Below are 5,597 nucleotides of genomic sequence, written 5' to 3' on the forward strand. Positions count from 1 at the left end.
CAGACTCGATGGGCCGAATGGCCGCCTTCTGCACTGTAGGGTTTCTATGATTTCTATGACAGTGACCCAAGCCAGGAATCGAACCCAGGTCCCTGGTGCTGTGAGGCAGCAGTGCTGACCACTGTGCCACCCTGTGGAGTACGTGTGTGTGTGTTTAATGTATATACACACATACTCCACAGACACACATCCATGTATATACACACAAACATCCCCACACCACTTGCATTCACGCACATTCTCAGTTGCACACATACCTGCCACCTTCCCAAGCGCATCAGTGATAGAACTTTCAGCCACAATCCTAGCCAATGAGGTAGAACTAATTTGGGGGTTCCCTTCAATCTCTGGTCATAATCTCAGTGGGGGTTCAGCAGAAACCCTGGACAATCAGCAGGGATCAGTTTTTATGGCTGTCCCCCCACTCTGTAGAAATCCTACCTCACTGGGTATTACCCTGAAGCTCAGCTACAGATGGGGCAGTGGGTAAGGGGACAGGGCAGAATCACAAGAGCAGGTGAGCTATGGGGAACCAGGATAATGAGGAGAATAAGATCACAGGGAGGTTTGAGGACCAGGATGGCACGGTGGCACAGTGGTTAGCACTACTCCCTCACAGGGTCAGGGACCCGGGTTCGATTCCCGGCTTGGGTCACTGTCTGTGTGGAGTCTGCACATTCTCCCCGTGTCTGCGTGGGTTTCTTCTGGGTGCTCCCGTTTCCTCCCACAGATGTGCAGATTAGGTGGATTGGCCATGCTAAATTTCCCTATAGGAGGGAAATTTCCCATCCCGTCTGCCACTGGAATCGTAGAGGGGGCAGATCATGCAAAGGTCAGTTGACCTCGGGTGGGATTTTCCGGTTTTGAGGTGAGCGTGGCTGGAAAATACCGCCCCTGGGACCCTATTTTCCATTTTGATTCTAAGTGCTGGGAGGTCTTGAAACTGGAAGTGTTTCAGATCTGATTTTTAGACCCGTTCTCAGATGCCCCCATACGCACTCTGCCTGAAAAAATATCAGCGATTCCGAATCGCGCTGCAGAACCCTGTGGGCGGGTCTTAAAACACCCGAAATTCTGCAACTCCGATCGGCACCTCCAACTGTGCACACGCAGAAAAACAATGATAGAATGCAGCTCCCCTGCCACATCGCTCCCAGGCCAGATAATGCCTCCCCCTTGGCCCCCACAGACATTGCCCCACCCCCACAACATTACTGACCCCCTTATCCCCCCACACCCTCCACCACCCAGACCGATCATGGGCCCGTTCCCCCTTCCTCCCCCCAACCGATCTCAGGTAAAGTGGCAGCGGAACCCCCCCCTTCCTTCTCACTGATCACAGGCAGAGTGGCAGCAGACCCCCCGCCACCGATCTCAAGCAGAGAGCCATTGGACACTCGGCACTTACCCCCTCACCAACTGGAACGCCCGAATCGGACTTTGGTGGAGCATGTCTGTTTTGCGCTGATTCTGAATGGGCAAATGCATTTAAATGGCTGTCGTGCCTGTTTTGGGCGTGGTCCCGATCGCGGCCATTTTCGGGCCTTGGGAAAGGGGGAACCAGCGTGGAGGCGGGCGCGGATCGCGCTACTCGCCTCACACCTGACTTGACCAGGTTTTCGCGCCCGAAAACGGGCGCAACTAAATGGTAAAATCGGGAACTTCGTGTCCAAAGATGTGTAAGCCAGGGGGATTAGTGAGATAAATGTGTGGGGATACGATAGTAAGAAGTCTCAAAACATCAGGTTAAAGTCCTGATGCACTATCAATCAAGCAAAGACTAGTTTGTATGCAAGAACAAATAGGCTTTTATTAGCAAAAGACTTGGAGCGCACCCATGCCGATGAACTGGTCCAGAGACTGAGGCAGGGGGTGGGGAGCAGTCACCTTCATACCTGGACCGGGGGGGGGAGGAGTCCCGGGCAGGGCCGGCAGGGGCGTGTCCAGGCATGTCACACACACACACACAGGCAATAAGCTAACAGTGGTTTACCACAAGCCCAACAGGTTTATTTGGAATCACGAGCTTTTGAAGCACTGCCCCTTCCTCAGGTAAGTCAGGACAGGGGGTTGGGCCTGGTTCTCTCAGAGAGTCGGTGCAGACCCGATGGGCCGAATGGCCTCTTTCTGCACTGACGGGTTCTGAAAACCCACCCTTGACAGTCTCTGCCCTCGTTCCAAAACTGCTACCTCCATCCACCTGTAATTTGTGGTGTTAAAAGCTTGCTTTAAATGTTGTTCAACTTTAATTGCTTTATTTTGAGCTTTAGTGATGAACAGTTTATCCTGATCACAAACACTCCCTTCCCCACTGTGAAAGGTTACACGTGTATCTGAGCACTGGGTCCAAACAATTCGGAGTTAATCCGCAGCCGAAGAGCGCTCCTAATTCTGGTTGCCCGGCAACAGGGTTGTTTCTCCTGGTTTACCTTTCGGAAAATGCAGCGGGGATGACTCAGAAATGTGTTGTTTCAGAACACATGTTGACATCGGTGACTGGGGAACAATAGTCCTGGACATCACACACACACACACGCACACTCACACACACTCACACACACACACACACACACACACACGCACACACACTCACACACACTCACACACACACTCACACACACACACACACACACACACGCACACACACGCACACACACTCACACACACACACACACACACACACACACACTCACACACACACACACACACACACACACACACACACACACTCACACACACACACACACACACACACACGCACACTCACACACACTCACACACACACACACACACACACACACAGTGTCTCGGGGTCAACAATCTTGCAGGAAGGTCAATAAAATGAGATCCTGGGCAACTTCAAGACTAACAAAAACAGAAAAATGCTGGAAAATCTCAGCAGGTCTGACAGCGTCTGTGGAGAGAGAATAGAGCCAACGTTTCAAGATGATCCAGGGTGACCCAGACTCGAAACGCTGGCTCTATTCTCTCTCCACAGGTGCTGTCAGACCTGCTGAGATCCAGACTCAAAAGTTTTGATTTGATTTATTATTGTCACATAAGAACATAAGAACATAAGAAATAGGAGCAAGAGTAGGCCATCTAGCCCCTCGAGCCTGCCCCGCCATTCAATAAGATCATGGCTGATCTGACGTGGATCAGTACCACTTACCCGCCTGATCCCCATAACCCTTAATTCCCTTACCGATCAGGAATCCATCCATCCGCGCTTTAAACATATTCAGCGAGGTAGCCTCCACCACCTCAGTGGGCAGAGAATTCCAGAGATTCACCACCCTCTGGGAGAAGAAGTTCCTCCTCAACTCTGTCTTAAACCGACCCCCCTTTATTTTGAGGCTGTGTCCTCTAGTTTTAACTTCCTTACTAAGTGGAAAGAATCTCTCCGCCTCCACCCTATCCAGCCCCCGCATTATCTTATAAGTCTCCATAAGATCCCCCCTCATCCTTCTAAACTCCAACGAGTACAAACCCAATCTCCTCAGCCTCTCCTCATAATCCAAACCCCTCATCTCCGGTATCAACCTGGTGAACCTTCTCTGCACTCCCTCCAATGCCAATATATCCTTCCTCATATAAGGGGACCAATACTGCACACAGTATTCCAGCTGCGGCCTCACCAATGCCCTGTACAGGTGCATCAAGACATCCCTGCTTTTATATTCTATGTGTTAGCATGCAGTGAAAAGTATTGTTTCTTGCGCGCTATACAAACAAAGCATATCGTTCATAGAGAAGGAAAGGAGAGGGTGCAGAATGTAGTGTTACAGTCATAGCTAGGGTGTAGAGAAAGATCAACTTAGTGCGAGGTAGGCCCATTCAGAAGTCTGACAGCAGCAGGGAAGAAGCTGTTCTTGAGTCGGTTGGTGCGTGAACTCAGACTTTTGCATCTTTTTCCCGACGGAAGAAGGTGGAAGAGAGAATGTCCGGGGTGCGTGGGATCCTGAATTATGCTGGTTGCTTTGCCGAGGCAGCGGGAAGTGTAGACAGAGTCAATGGATGGGAGGCTGGTTTGCGTGATAGATTGGGCTACATTCACGACCTTTTGTAGTTCCTTGCGGTCTTGGGCAGAGCAGGAGCCCATACCAAGCTGTGATACAACCAGAAAGAATGCTTTCTATGGTGCATCTGTAAAAGTTGGTGAGAGTCGTAGCTGACAAAAATCAAAGGCCAAAGAACAAAGAAAAGCACAGCACAGGAACAGGCCCTTCGGCCCCCCCAAGCCCATGCTGATCATGATGCCCTAACGAAATTAAAATAAAAACCTTCTGCCCTTACTCGGTCTGTATCCCCCAATCCCTCCCATCTACCCATCTAGATGCCTCTTAAATGTTGCTGATACTCAGACTTGAAACATTGGCTCTATTCTCTCTCCACAGACACTGTTGGACCTGTTGAGATTTTCCAGCATTAAGTTTTTGTTTCAGATTTCAGCATCTGTAGTATTTTGCTTTTAACTTCATTAGTAACCCCAGTCAGTTGGAAGATGTCTCAGAGCTTTTCCCATCGCTGTGTCGATGCAGAGAAAGTGGGGAAAAGTTAAGGGAAGGGAGACAAATGAATCATAGAATAGAATCCCTACAGTGCAGGAGGAGGCCATTCGGCCCATCAACTCTGCACCGACCACAATCCCACCCAGGCCCTATCCCCATAACCCCACATATATACCCTGCTAATCCCCCTGACACTAGGGTCAATTTAGCACGGCCAATCAACCTAACCTGCACATCTTTGGACTGTGGGAGGAAACCAGAGCACCCGGAGGAAACCCACGCAGACACGAGGAGAACGTGCAAACTCCGCACAGACAGTGACCCAAGGCCGGAATTGAACCCGGGTCCCTGGCACCTTGAGGCAGCAGTGCTGACCACTGTGCCACCGTGCAGCCCTAATAGAAGGGACAATGCTTTCGAAAGGGACGTGGTGCAACTTAATTGAGAAATACGTAGTCAGCAGGATATGAACCTGCACGGGGAATCCCCAATGGAATTCTAATCCATCGCCTTAACCACTCGGCCACGATCTACACAAATGGTAGGAGAGAAATTTGAAAGAAGGGAATTGGTAATAATGAGTAGATTGCAGCGAGTGAAAACCCTTGTTGTACCTTTTCTGTTTTTTAATGAATGCAACCCTCACTGTCTTTCACCATTCACACTTATCACAGGGGCAAATCATTCTAACCATGTCCCTACCATTGGAGTTCATTTCAAACATGGTATTTATAATGTATTGAATGTGCCGGCTATTTTGGACAAATCAACAAATTCCTTGTACCTTTTGAACTCTTGTACTCAATATCATCCAGGATGCAGCAAAAAGGGTTTATTTATTAGTGTTGCAAGTAGGCTTACATTAACACTGCAATGAAATTACCAGCCCACTTAATTGGGACCCCATCTGTCACCTTAAACAGCAGTCACCCCCTCCATCACCGTGGCAGCAGTGTGCACAATCTACAAGACACAGAAACATAGAAGCTAGAAGAAGGAGGAGGCCATTCGCCCTTCGGGTTTGCTCCGCCATTCAGTTTGATCACGGCTGATCATCAAATTCAATATCCTGATTCCCCCCCCTTC

General features: G+C 49.7%; 1 non-coding gene across 1 annotated transcript; it reads right to left on the bottom strand.

The window, feature by feature from the left end:
* Positions 1-4,962: 4,962 nt before the first annotated feature.
* Positions 4,963-5,045, bottom strand: trnas-aga (transfer RNA serine (anticodon AGA)). The gene has a single exon. It is a non-coding gene; the product is annotated as a tRNA-Ser (tRNA).
* Between the last annotated feature and the right edge of the window lie 552 nt (positions 5,046-5,597).

The sequence above is a fragment of the Mustelus asterias genome, chromosome 24 (assembly GCF_964213995.1).
Source record: "Mustelus asterias chromosome 24, sMusAst1.hap1.1, whole genome shotgun sequence".
Taxonomy (NCBI): Eukaryota; Metazoa; Chordata; class Chondrichthyes; order Carcharhiniformes; family Triakidae; genus Mustelus; species Mustelus asterias.